Source organism: Gymnodraco acuticeps, unplaced genomic scaffold (genome assembly GCF_902827175.1).
Source record: "Gymnodraco acuticeps unplaced genomic scaffold, fGymAcu1.1, whole genome shotgun sequence".
NCBI classification, from domain to species: domain Eukaryota; kingdom Metazoa; phylum Chordata; class Actinopteri; order Perciformes; family Bathydraconidae; genus Gymnodraco; species Gymnodraco acuticeps.
In genome coordinates, this window is record NW_022990772.1 from 250748 (window position 1) to 263063 (window position 12316).

A 12316-nucleotide genomic window follows, 5' to 3' on the forward strand; every position below is an offset into this window, starting at 1 on the left:
AACTGAGTGCATGAAAACTGTACAGATAGTGCATGAGTGCCACTGGCTCGCTTGGCAGCTGCCAGGGTCAGCGTCATGTCACACTGTATTTAGATTGTACCACTCACGGGCCAGGCCCATAGAGCCAAGCGCTCTGGGTGTGGGTGAAAGATCGCCCCCCCCGCTTGGGACAGTATGTCCCTGCGTAGTGGGAGCTGCCATGGCTGCCCGCACAGCAGCTGATATATCTCCGCTAGCCAGTACATAGCTGGCCAGTGCGGAGCTATCAGGATAAGTGTGTGGCGTTGCTCTCTCACTCTGGCCAGAGTTGGGGGTATCAGAGCCAGGGGTGGGAACGCGTACAGAAGGCCCGGGGGCCAATTGTGCGCGAGTGCATCCACGCCTAACGGTGCATTTAGATCGCGCATTGAAAAGAACAGCTGACACTGAGCGTTGTCTTTCGATGCGAACAGATCCACCGCGGCTCTGCCGTAACGCACCCACAGCTGGCTCACAATCCTTGGATGTAGAGTCCAGTCTGCATAAAGTGGTATACCTCTGGACAGTAGATCTGCCCCGAGGTTCCTCACTCCCGGTACGTGCGTCGCTCTCAGAGAGAGGAGACTCCTACCACTCCATAGGATAAGTTTGCGCGCCAGTGTGTGTAACTGGAGAGAACGCAAACCCCCTTGGCGGTTAATATACGATATTGTGGTCGTATTGTCTGTCCTCACGAGGACGTGATGTCCCCTGAGGAAAGGCAGAAAGCGTTTTAGGGTGAGAAATACCGCTAAAAGCTCCAGGTAATTTATGTGCGCCCGCTGGAGGTCTCTGCTCCAGAGACCCCTCACCGGGCGACCTTCATAAATACCTCCCCAACCTGTCAGATATGCGTCCGTGGTGACCACTTTCCGTGAAAGGACAGCACCCATAGGCACACCTCGTACTAGAAAAGTCGGGTGCAGCCAGTGGCGCAGTGCCATTACGCATTTCACAGTAACCATCACTCTCCGCGCGCCATGGCGTGCAGGGTTTAGTTTTAGGGCGGCCACCCAGCGCTGAAACTCCCTCATGTGTAAGCGTCCCAGTCGTACGACCAGGATGGCTGACGCCATGAGCCCCAGCAATCGCAGGCATGATCTGAAGAGAACATGTTTGCGCAGCTGGAAAAGAGCGAGACAAGCTCTGAAAGCTTTCACTCTATCCGCTGACAAGCGAGCTGAAAAGGGCACCGAGTTCAGGTGTAAACCCAGGAAGAGTATAGTCTGTGCGGGGCACAACATGCTCTTCTCTGTGTTTATTATGAAACCCAGGTTGAGCAGGTGCTTTACGAGGACATTTGTCTGCGTAACAGCCTCCTGCTCCGACTGTGCGAGAAGCAGCCAGTCGTCCAGGTAGGTCGCCAGGCGAATACCCTGTTGTCTTAACGGGGCTATCGCCAGGGTCGGCGTCATGGGGGGTCATTCGCGGGCCATGCCCCCCCAAATGAGTCACTGTGCCCCCCCAACGCAGGGTTGGCAAGCCTTGCCACTTTGCCGTTTTTTTCTTTTTGTAATCATATAAGTGAAAACGTTTCCACTAAAGGTTTTTTGTGTGAAATACATCAGAAATAAAGAATACAAATATAAAACACAGCCTGAGGTGTGCTCACTGCTGCTCTCTGATTGGTGTGTTGCTTGACCAATGACCCCCGACCTTTTTTTTGTTATCATTACGTGGCTGTGTGTTTAGATGAAAGCCCAGTGGCGATCTGTTCATCTGTTATACTGATTATACAGAGTAAAGCCATCGAAAATAATATGATATACAGTACAGTACAAGTACATGGGTCTCTGTGTTTCATTCAAGCTCGGCTCTGTGTGTGTGTGGCACGAGCGCATTTTGTGAGTTCGCGAGCGGTAACGTGGAATGTTGTTAGCATCTGGTTAGCTAGCTATGCTAACGGATATAAAGGGCTGTTTCTACACCAAGGTGGAGGAGAGTCCTCTCCTGTCAGACTGTGAGGATCTTATAACGTCAGCTCAGTGAGGTAAGGACTCTCTCAGTGTTTAGATAGTTCACTTTAGTGTAAGTTATCTCAGTGGGTCTCAAACGGTTTGGTCACCATTTATGTAAGTATTTTCGAGGAATACCTTTATATGATCATTATAGTTATTAAAGAGAGAATAAATGAAAAACGGGTATGAAATACTATAGGACAGTAACACAAGAATACAGTTTAAAAGGGGAATGATTAGTAAAATATCCATAAAGAAAAAGTAAATCTGTGTACAGTTCTGTTTCATATGGATGCTGAGTGTAGGCTATCCATAGATCTCTTCATTTTGCTCTCAAAGTGCACCAGATTGATGCATTTAACTTCAATATTTTAAAAATAATCTTCCCGGGGCAGCATGCCCCCAGACCCTCCTAGAGGAGGTTAGGTCCACCCCCACCTAAAACATGTTCACATGGATAGGATACTAAATACATTTGCACACTTGTTATATGGTGGCCTATGTCCATATCAAATCAAATCAAGTTTGATTTATATAGCACATTTTTCAACGATTTTTGGTCGAGCCAAAGTGCTGTACATATAATAAAAAAATAACCTACAGTAAAGACACTTTACAACAAATACAACAGCACAGTTTGTGCAGAATATCAGTATGAGAAAACGACACCCTCTGTCCTTATATGTTTCTGTTTTGGTGGTCGTGCCAGCCACAACCGTGCATGTATGCACAAGTCATAGGTGCGCTATACAATAGCACTACACCCCTGCAATGTGTGTGAAAGACAATAGACTTTACAGCATGTTTTTTTAAATTGAAGTTGCGTTGGTGTGTTGGTTGTTGACGGCAGTGTGTGCCCCCCCTTGGTAAATGATTGCCCCCCCATTCGATTTGTTCTAGAGCCGACCCTGGCTATCGCGGCTTCCGTACATCGTACAAACACCCTTGGACTGAGAGACAGACAGACTCTGTATTCATAACAGATCCCCTGAAATGCGAATCTCAGATATTTCCTGTGTGGGTAATATACTGGGATGTGAAAATACGCATCTTTCAGGTCGACTGATGTGAACCAGTCGTCTTGTCGCACGAGCCGCAGCAGAGATGTGTGAGTGAGCATTCTGAACTTATATCTTCTTAGATATTTGTTCAGAGCCCTCAAATCAAGTATTGGCCGAATTCCGTTCCCTCCCCGTTTGGGAACGAGGAAGTACTTGGAATAGAAGCCGCCCTGACTCTGCTCGGCGGGTACAATAGATATAGCCCTCTTTTCTAGGAGAGAGAGAATCTCTTTCTCCAGAATATGGGCTGACTCTCCTCGGGCCTGCGAATGCAGAATGCCCGAGAAGCGAGGGGGGGTGACAGCGAATTGGAGTCTGTAGCCCCGTGTTACTGTCTTGAAAACCCAAGCAGATGATGTGAGCATCTTCCACTGCATGCTCCTTAGAGCCAGTGGAGATGTCACATCTCTTCCCCTCTGAGTCTCTATTTGTTGTGTTATGGGGCCCTCTAGTGTCTGAACACAGTGGTGCCCCTTTTCGACAATCCCCACCGACACTGCGCATGCGCATGACGGTGGTGCCTTCACAACCCCAGCCGGCACTGCGCATGCGCGTGGCGGTGGTGCTTTTAAAACCCCAGCCGGCACTGCGCATGCGCGTGACGGTGGTGCCTTCACAGACCCGCCTGTAATCCGCCTTTTGAGAGATGCCGAAGCTGCTCTCAGAAGGGGAACAGTTGGCGGGCTGTTTATTGGTTTTATTGTTTTTCTTATCATTTTTTTGAGCTGCGCCCTCGGCCCTCGGCCTGGATGCGTCAGCGGCAAATGTTTAATGACAGAGGAACAAACAGATTTGTGACATGTGTTTTTGCGGACTTGAGGATGGTGTTGAGGCATCTCTCGAGGCGGCGGGAACACATTTAGAGCTGGGGAACCGTGGACTTCCAGCTCTGTCACGGAGGGGAGAAGGAGGGGCTGTCACGCCGCTCGCTTCTTCTTCCTCGCCTGCTGGCCGAAATTCTGGGTTGGCTGCGCCTGAGCTGCAGCCGGAACCGGAGATTTTCTGGGCCAGCTCGCCCTCGTCTCCAGCCTGGGCTGGGGACTCGGGGCGGGCTGCGACCTCTGCGTTTTCTGTGTTTTAAACCGAGCAGGGTTCAAGGCAGCTTGGGCGAAGGACTGCTGCTGCGAAGGACTGCTGCTGCGAAGGACTGCTGCTGCGAAGGCAGCGGCTGGACCCTTCGAGGGAGGCAGAGGTGGAGTGCCTCGTCCTCCCTCTTTTTCGACTCACACCTCCTTTGCATGGAAGCAAGAGCGGAGCCGAAAATTTCCTCGGGAACGATGGGCATATCCAGCACATCCTCCTTTTCCCGGTCTGGGAGGTTGGTGAGGTTGAGCCATCTCGCTCTTTCCTGCACCACCATGATCCCCATTGCCTTACCCGTGGCCTGGACGGCGCAGCGTTGGACACGGAGACAGATGTCTGTGACCGCTGCCATCTCGTCCAGAGTGGCTGCCCCCGGGTTACCCGACAGGTCCTCGCAGAGCTCCGCTTGGTAAGCGGTTAGCAGCGAGGCCACATTCAGGGCCCTGGCGGACAACGCTGCGGCTTTGTAGGACCGTTCAGTCATTGTCGACTGAAATCGTTCCGACTTTGCCGGCAGCGTGGGGTTCCTGCTTGGTGACGGGCCCATCCTCGGTAGGAGGTGGGCTGCTACCAGCGGTTCCATGGGCGGTATGCGGAGCAGGCCGAGCTTCTCCATTCCGTCACAGTCTACGGAGGAGGCACCCTGGATTGGGACCTTGTTGCTGAAGGGCCGGTCTCTCCACGAGACTGACACCTCATCCAACATCTCCGGGAAGACCGGAAGGAGTTGTCTCTTTGTCCGCGCTGCTTGGGGAAAATGTTTCCCTTCGTAGCGGGACCTGGAGGTCTCCTTGGCCATTTCAGGCCACGGGATGTCGAGTCTGGCCGCAGCGCGTTTGCACACGGCCTGCAGGTCCATACTCAGACAGGGCGAAGCTGGTATGCTATCGTCTGGGAGAGCAGCCCTCGCTCCAGGCTTTACAGCCTGAGCCGATGACATGAAGATGTCCTCTTCATGTTCATCCGACTCGGACAGGAGGAACACCGAGGCGTCCTCTTCGTCCTCGTCGTAATCCAGCTCGAGGACATCCTCCGCGGGTGAGACCATGGTGAGGTCTAACTGGGAGCCCCAGCTCGGTAAAGCGTGGGGTCCCGTTCCCGCGTGTCTTGCCGCCACCGAGTCCCGGCCTGCCAGGGCGCGGGAATCCGGTTCTGCGGCCATCGCAGATACTGAGCCCCAGACCGACATGGAGAGGGGTTCACTCTCTGTGGCAGATGCCCCCGCGTCTTGACTGCCGGCCGGCAGGTCAGAGGACATGGGGGGTTCCTGCTCCGACAGGCTAGCTTGGCATGCTAGCCGTCGGCGGAGGCTATTTACGATGAAGCGGACACAATGTCCGCACGAGCCGGGGTTGTCGATAGCGCCTCGGGCGTGTTCCAGCCCGAGGCAGGACGAGCAGACCTGGTGTGTGTCTGTGCCCGAGATCTTCAACCCGCAGCCGCAGAATCGAGCCACCGAGTCCCTGACTCCTCTGGTGTGAGGGAGAGGGGCGTCCATCTTGTTCGCCTCGTGGCGAGGAGAGGACCCGCTCTCAACAGGTAGGTTGGGAGAAAAAGAGGTAACCACCCTGTCCTTAATCCGGAGAAAAGGACGGTGTGGGTCTGTTATTCCCAGAGAATACTGACTGGTGTGGCAGTATGCTCCTTTTAATCATTTCCTCCTCCGTGGGGAAGAGAAAAGAAAAGACTTCCTCGCTACCGTGGTGTCGGTAGTGAGGGAGCAAGCTAACGCTAGCTTGAAAAAATCAGACCTAGCTTACTTTCCGGGGAAAGAGAGCGGCGAGGTCGATTTCAACAATAACTAGCGTTAGTAATGACCGTCTTCCTGCGAAGCAGAAGGAGTAGCCGGCAAGCGCCCGTCGACCGAAATGGATATTTGGGTTCAGTCTGTGGACCGTGAAGCTTGTCCGGCTACCATAGAGATGTGCTCTGAAGCGAGAAGAGGTGTTTGAATGGCGCATGCGTTGTGGCGCAAGCTACTTATAGAGGGTGATTTCCCTGACGCTGACGTCAAGATCTCCAGCCAATCAGGATTGGCGTAATGAGATTGATGCTTCTGTTTGCTCCGCGATGAGGCGCATCCCATAGTGAGACATCGAACGGAGTGTTATGAATGAGAACTACAGACTTACTCCAAACTGTCAAATATATTAATTAACACAGTCTCACTCTCATATACTCTTTGACTCTATGTTTGGCCTAGTAGAACAATAAGCAGCAGACTTTTACTTGTTATCATTTCTACTGGATCTTAGATCTGCGCATGCGCAATACGGGTCGGGGATTGACCAACCGGCTCCCACTGCTCTGCTGTCTGTTAACGTTGTTAAGAGTGGTGGGGGCGGGTAGGGAGCGGATCGACAGCTTGAGCAGCTGTCAACTCAACATTGTAAATAACCAACCAAAAACGATCGCTGGTTCATCTTGTTTTTGGCATGAGAATAGTTTGGGCAGCGTGAGAGCGTGAGATTGAGAGTGAAAGCGTGTGTCACACGCCAGATGCGTGAGAGTTGGCAACCCTGCCATTACACTCTTATGCTCTGTTACTGATATGGGAGCTGACCCGCTCCAATGGCTGTATTGAACAAATTGGTTAAATTACTGTCTGCCGTTCGACTTCAAACCTTCAGACCAGACCAGAGCTTCTCCCTGTTGTACTAACCTCAGACGCCCTGTTCAAAGTAGTTTGAGCCGACATCAGTCAGATAAACCCATCAAAGGCCAGGCTGGAAATCGTGGTGTGGAGCGTTTGCCAGTTCAAAACCTGATCCTCAGCCTCTGGTAGATTGCTCTTATCTTTACAACGCGACCCATGTCTCGCTTCATCCCTGACCTCTCTGTGCATCTCCCATACTTGACAAACTTCCTTCAACTATTACACCTTTACTTCTTCCACCCTCAGTTTCTTGAGTGAAGTCAATACAACTTGTTTTTCTTACCGCTGGTCCTCGTGAGCTTACAGCAGCCATCAAACACGGTGGATTTTCTTATCTCTGGACCCTTGAGCTAAGAGGCTGTGAGGCGCCTTATATGTATTTCTTCTCCTGTTCAGATAGAGCGGCCATGTTCTTCTTTAGGGTGCTAACACAGCTGTCAACACGTTTATATCACGAACGGAGGAAAATGTTGAAACAGAGATTGCTGTTGCTTATCACTGCGGGCAAAACTGTGACATTGCAATCATGCGATTACAGGTAGAGTTCTGAATTTAGGCAAGGTCGCATTCTGAAATCTACTTCTATCTCAGGGGGGTCTCCATGTTTAGATATTGCAAGATGTGTGTGAGGATGCTGATTCGTCTGGTGTGTCTTACAACTGTACATCAGTGTGTGATCATCTCCAGACTCATCAACATGGTGCTCGGCTCCTGTCACAACACTGTCTGGCAATGAGCGGCTCTGTCACACTGGGCGACACAGCACTCCAATTAATCACAGAGAAGGACCGCTAATGAAGTCATTATGTATTCTGAGAGTTTCATCTTGACAACCACTTTTCATACAAAAGAAATGACTGATACAGAAATACACATAAAAGGCTTACGGGCAAATTGATATTGGATTTGCAAAAAATGTAGTTTGACAAGTGAAGTAAAGCTCTGTACTGTACGTGGTTGATGCAAAGTATTACTCCGTCTGTGAAAGTATTTAATTTCACTCCTTTTGAGACCAGGGCTGTCAAATGTAGTCTCACCTCTTAAATGGTAAAATGTGTCTTTTATTTGAATGGCTCCAAGAACAAAGGACTGAGTGCTACTCTTCTCATTAAGCAAGCATTGTCAGAGTTGAACTTGTATCAAACTTTCTTTTTCCCACTTCTTCTTAAAGAAGAGATTAAAATATGTTGATGATATATTATATAACAACCTGAATACAAATATATAAAGTGGTACTGAGGTTAAAGGGCCCATGTCATGCTTTTCCGGTTATTACCCATCCCCTTGTGTGTTATGTAGCTTTTTATGCATGTAAACGGTCTGCAGAGTCACAAACCCTCAAAGTACACCCTGTAGGTAGTAAAACTCTAACACAGAAAAGACCTGACTATGCTGCCCCAGAACGCCTCGTTGGAGATTTCTCTTTTTCCATTTGTTTCTTCCGGGAATTGCATGACGTCATGCGATTCCCGGAACCAAAATGGACCAATCCGCGGAGCTCCTCTACACTCAGCCACTACGCTACACACACTACACTCAGCTGCTACACACACTACACACACTACACTGTTGTTCTGATACACAGTTCCCATGGCGCTTGGTCCTGCCAAACGCTATTGTGGGCTACATTTGATCTAACTCCTCTGAAATCCGCCGACAGGGACACCCACACACACACATTCATATGCATTCAGACATAAAAAGAAAGGCGTCAAAAAAGAGACAGAGTAAAGAGAAGTGGACAATCGAATCTCAGACAGACGTATGATTCAGATTACAAAGATAAAGAATAGATTTAGAGCTGCACATGTCAAACTGACACACACATATCGATACCTTCTGCCTTCTAAATCAATCCTATTATTTCTTGGGTGAGGTGACGTGTATTTAGCTAAGACAGAGAGATAGAGGAACAGAGAGAGGATGATAGAGCTGCATGTAGCTGCAGTCTCAGAGGTTAGTGCAGTGTATCCTCTTACTCATACCCTCTCCTCCTTCCTAAACCCTCAGGCTTACAGTTGCTGCGTTTTAGAGATGATATTTGATGTTGCTATGGCAATAACTGACCTGAGGAATATGTAAATCATAGCTTACTGAGTCCACAGGTATTTCAAAAAATAATATGAAGGCCATTATGTTTGAAAATAAGCAGGGATCAGAGAAACTGCCTCACAGTCGTATAAATCAGTCTGTAACAACTAGAGTCCACAATATGAAAATGTCATGATTATTACAGAACAGATCATTTGAATTAAATAAATTATACCAGTAATCGTATAAATAGACTTAAAACCATTGAAATATTGCACTGAAATATACTGGAATCATTTTACTTCCAGTTAGTTTGTTATTCTTTATTGAATGACATATGTCTTGCAAACAACAAACTAACAGTCAAAAATGTGGTAATCATAAATCATAGACGCTCTCCTGCATACAGGAAGGATGAAAATACAAAGTCTGTTATTTTTATAAAAAACGTCATTAAGAGATTCACAGTTATCCTGAAAACTCCTCAGTCATTATTGGGAGTTTGTTTCTCCTGGCCAGCGTTACTGTAACGCCGTTATTTTTGGCAGTAACTAGTACTCTAACGCATTACTTTTTAAATGCAGTAACTCAGTTACCGTTACTACACGGTGCGTTACTCCGTTCGTTTTTTTTATATAGTCAACAGCCAGGCGAACAGAGATGAGAACTGTACTTAAGTACAGTACTTGAGTAAATGTACTTTGATACTTCCTGTGTCACATGCGGAGACGGGCTGTGGGCGTGTTTGTGTTGTTTACTAACAAGACTATCATGACGGCGGCGGAGCTCAAGTCTAGTTTCTCCACCTGGAGATATTCTCACTATTTCACTTTTGTCGAGCACAAAGAAAAGAAAGTTTCTGTTAAATGTAAGTTGTGTCTTGGCGGGTCAAAGATCCTATCTACTGCCCAAACCAGTCATTCAAATCTCTTTTAAAAAATGCAAAAACAACATGCTGGGACGAAGCTAGTAGCTAAGACCACAGAGACTGAGCCGACGCCACTCCACCTCCACCTAAGCAACAGCGGCTGGATTTTAACCAAGGGACTGCTAGCCAGGGAAAAGTCGATAAAGCCATTGCACGGTATGTTGTAGAACACATGCAGGCTATTGCTACAGTGGAGTCACCCGCTTTCAGCGAGCTAGTTAGCATGATACCATGTCCGGGCGGCACACGGCATATGGGACGGAACACTTTTTCCAACTACCTGGAGAAAGAATATACAAAAATGGAAAGCCAGCTAATATCGATGCAATCCAGATTGCATATAATGCATGTCAAGTTGATCAACAGATTGTATTATTCTCCAATGCAATAACAGTACTGAAATGAAGGCTATAAGGGCATTAATGGGAGCCCTTTTTTCAAGTAACCAAAACGTTACTTTTCACAGTAACGCATTACTTTTGGGTTTAAGTAACTAGTAAAGTAACTGAGTTACTTTTGAAATGAAGTAACTAGTAATGGTAACTAGTTACTGTTTTTCAGTAACTAGCACAACACTGCTCCTGAAAATCTATCTTGTAACCGTTTTAATAAGCAATTATCACCTGTTAAAGTAGAAGCACCACAGGAATCACTGTTTGCAGATTGCCAAACTTACAATTCTTGCTTTTTTTAAAAATATATATTGTCTTTGGATTTTGGATTGATGGTTGGATCAACCAAGACATTTGAAAAAGAAAATGGGGACTGAATGTTTTTGATATCTTAAGGTAAACATAACTATTAATGAGGAATACCTGCTGATTCATTGATAAGGAAAAAAGCCATTGGTCGCTAGTGTGCCACTAAAATATTAAGACCATTTCAAAGCTCTGCTTTATACCAAATAAATGTAAAAAATGTTGGCTTGCATATATCTACATTCTAAAAGACGCTGTGTCTGAGAATCATTATTATGTTTTTCTGTGTGCTTCTCACACACACACACACACACACAAGATTGTGCACGTGTGTGATGTACATGTTTTCTGGAGCATGAAATAAGCTTTCCTGGGGAACAGTGAAGACGAGAGGGGCTGATGTCCCTTGCTATTTCTTAATTAAGTACATACAAATCTCATCTTGAAATCATAAATGTCACCTCAGAGCTTCTCGCTACTGGTCCAGCCCGTCCTCTTGATAATGACTCTAGTCAAATGCTGGCATAGTCTGAGTAATGCAGCACTTGGCCATACTCTTAATAAGATACTCTGGGTGAAGGGCTCTGCAGCTACAGAGGGTCAGGAATTATTATGTAATCCCAAAGATAGACTCTGAAATGCAATGAGTGAAGAAATGCAGTGTATTAACAGGGAAAACATAGGACATGTTGGAGGAGTTTCTCCCTCTATATTACACTCAAGGTGGCGTAGTTTTGTGTGTGTGTGTGTGTGTGTGTGTGTGTGTGTGTGTGTGTGTGTGTGTGTGTGTGTGTGTGTGTGTGTGTGTGTGTGTGTGTGTGTGTGTGTGTGTGTGTGTGTGTGTGTGTGTGTGTTGGACCGTGATGAGCTGAGGAGGCAGCTCGGTGATAAGAAACATATCGGTGTTCAGCACCTGCCTGCCTCCTCCTCACTGACTGACTACACAAACATGCGGAGTCCCCTCTCGTTGTCACAGCAAAAATCCCCAAACTAAAAAGACGAAATAAGTGAGACTGTGCACGCTCGGTTTTGCCCATGAATGCATTTTCTTCCAGCATGCGGCGAAAAATATAACACATCAAGTTATGTGTTGAAATATAATTTTCATCATTTGTTGTTATGTTATTTCAACATGGGAGGGAAGATGAGAGCAGCAAAGTTGTGGCTTTGAAGATGAAAGCCCCATCCCTCAAAAACAAACAATTTTGTCTGAACCAACCTAACCTCACTGTCATTATGTAACAAAAAGCTGCAGTAATTTTGCTGACAGGTTAGCTTCTACGAGTTGTTATTTGCCTTTGAGCTGGGCTGTAATGGCCCTGCCAAGTCTGATCACGTGTTCCCAATACATGCAGCTCCTTAAATGTGGACACAATAAACATCCGTCTTCTCTGGAGCACCTACCCCATTACTGTGTGTCTGCAGCACATTGGAGAGGCAGAGAGAAGGCTATAACTGAAATTTAGTACAGTCTCACAAAGCACCGCTGTTAATTATCCTGAGGTCCCATAGGTTGATAGTGAGGGGCTAACACGTGCATGCTTCCAAACATCTCTGGATCAGACATTGTTAGCAGTGATGCTACCACAACTCCAAACACATAAGGCTGGGCGATATGGAGTAAACCAAATATCAATATGTTTTGGACCAACTACCTCGATATGGCGACGATGTTGTAGGGTTGATTATTGGTGTTTTTTAACATTACATTACATTTGATTCAGCTGATGCTTTTATCCAGAACGGCTCAACAATTGCAATAAACCATAAAGATACAAACTCAGAACGACTAGAAACATGCAGGTATATTCGCGACAAATGAGTCGAACCATTGTAAGTGCTGCATTTGTTTCAAATTGGCGAAACATTTTGCTTTCCAAAAA

At 47.1% G+C, this 12316-nt stretch overlaps 1 protein-coding gene across 3 annotated transcripts in view; it reads left to right on the top strand.

The window, feature by feature from the left end:
- frmpd3 (FERM and PDZ domain containing 3) overlaps window positions 1-12316 on the top strand; it is a 108389-nt gene that overhangs the window by 55726 nt on the left and 40347 nt on the right. The window lies entirely within an intron of this gene.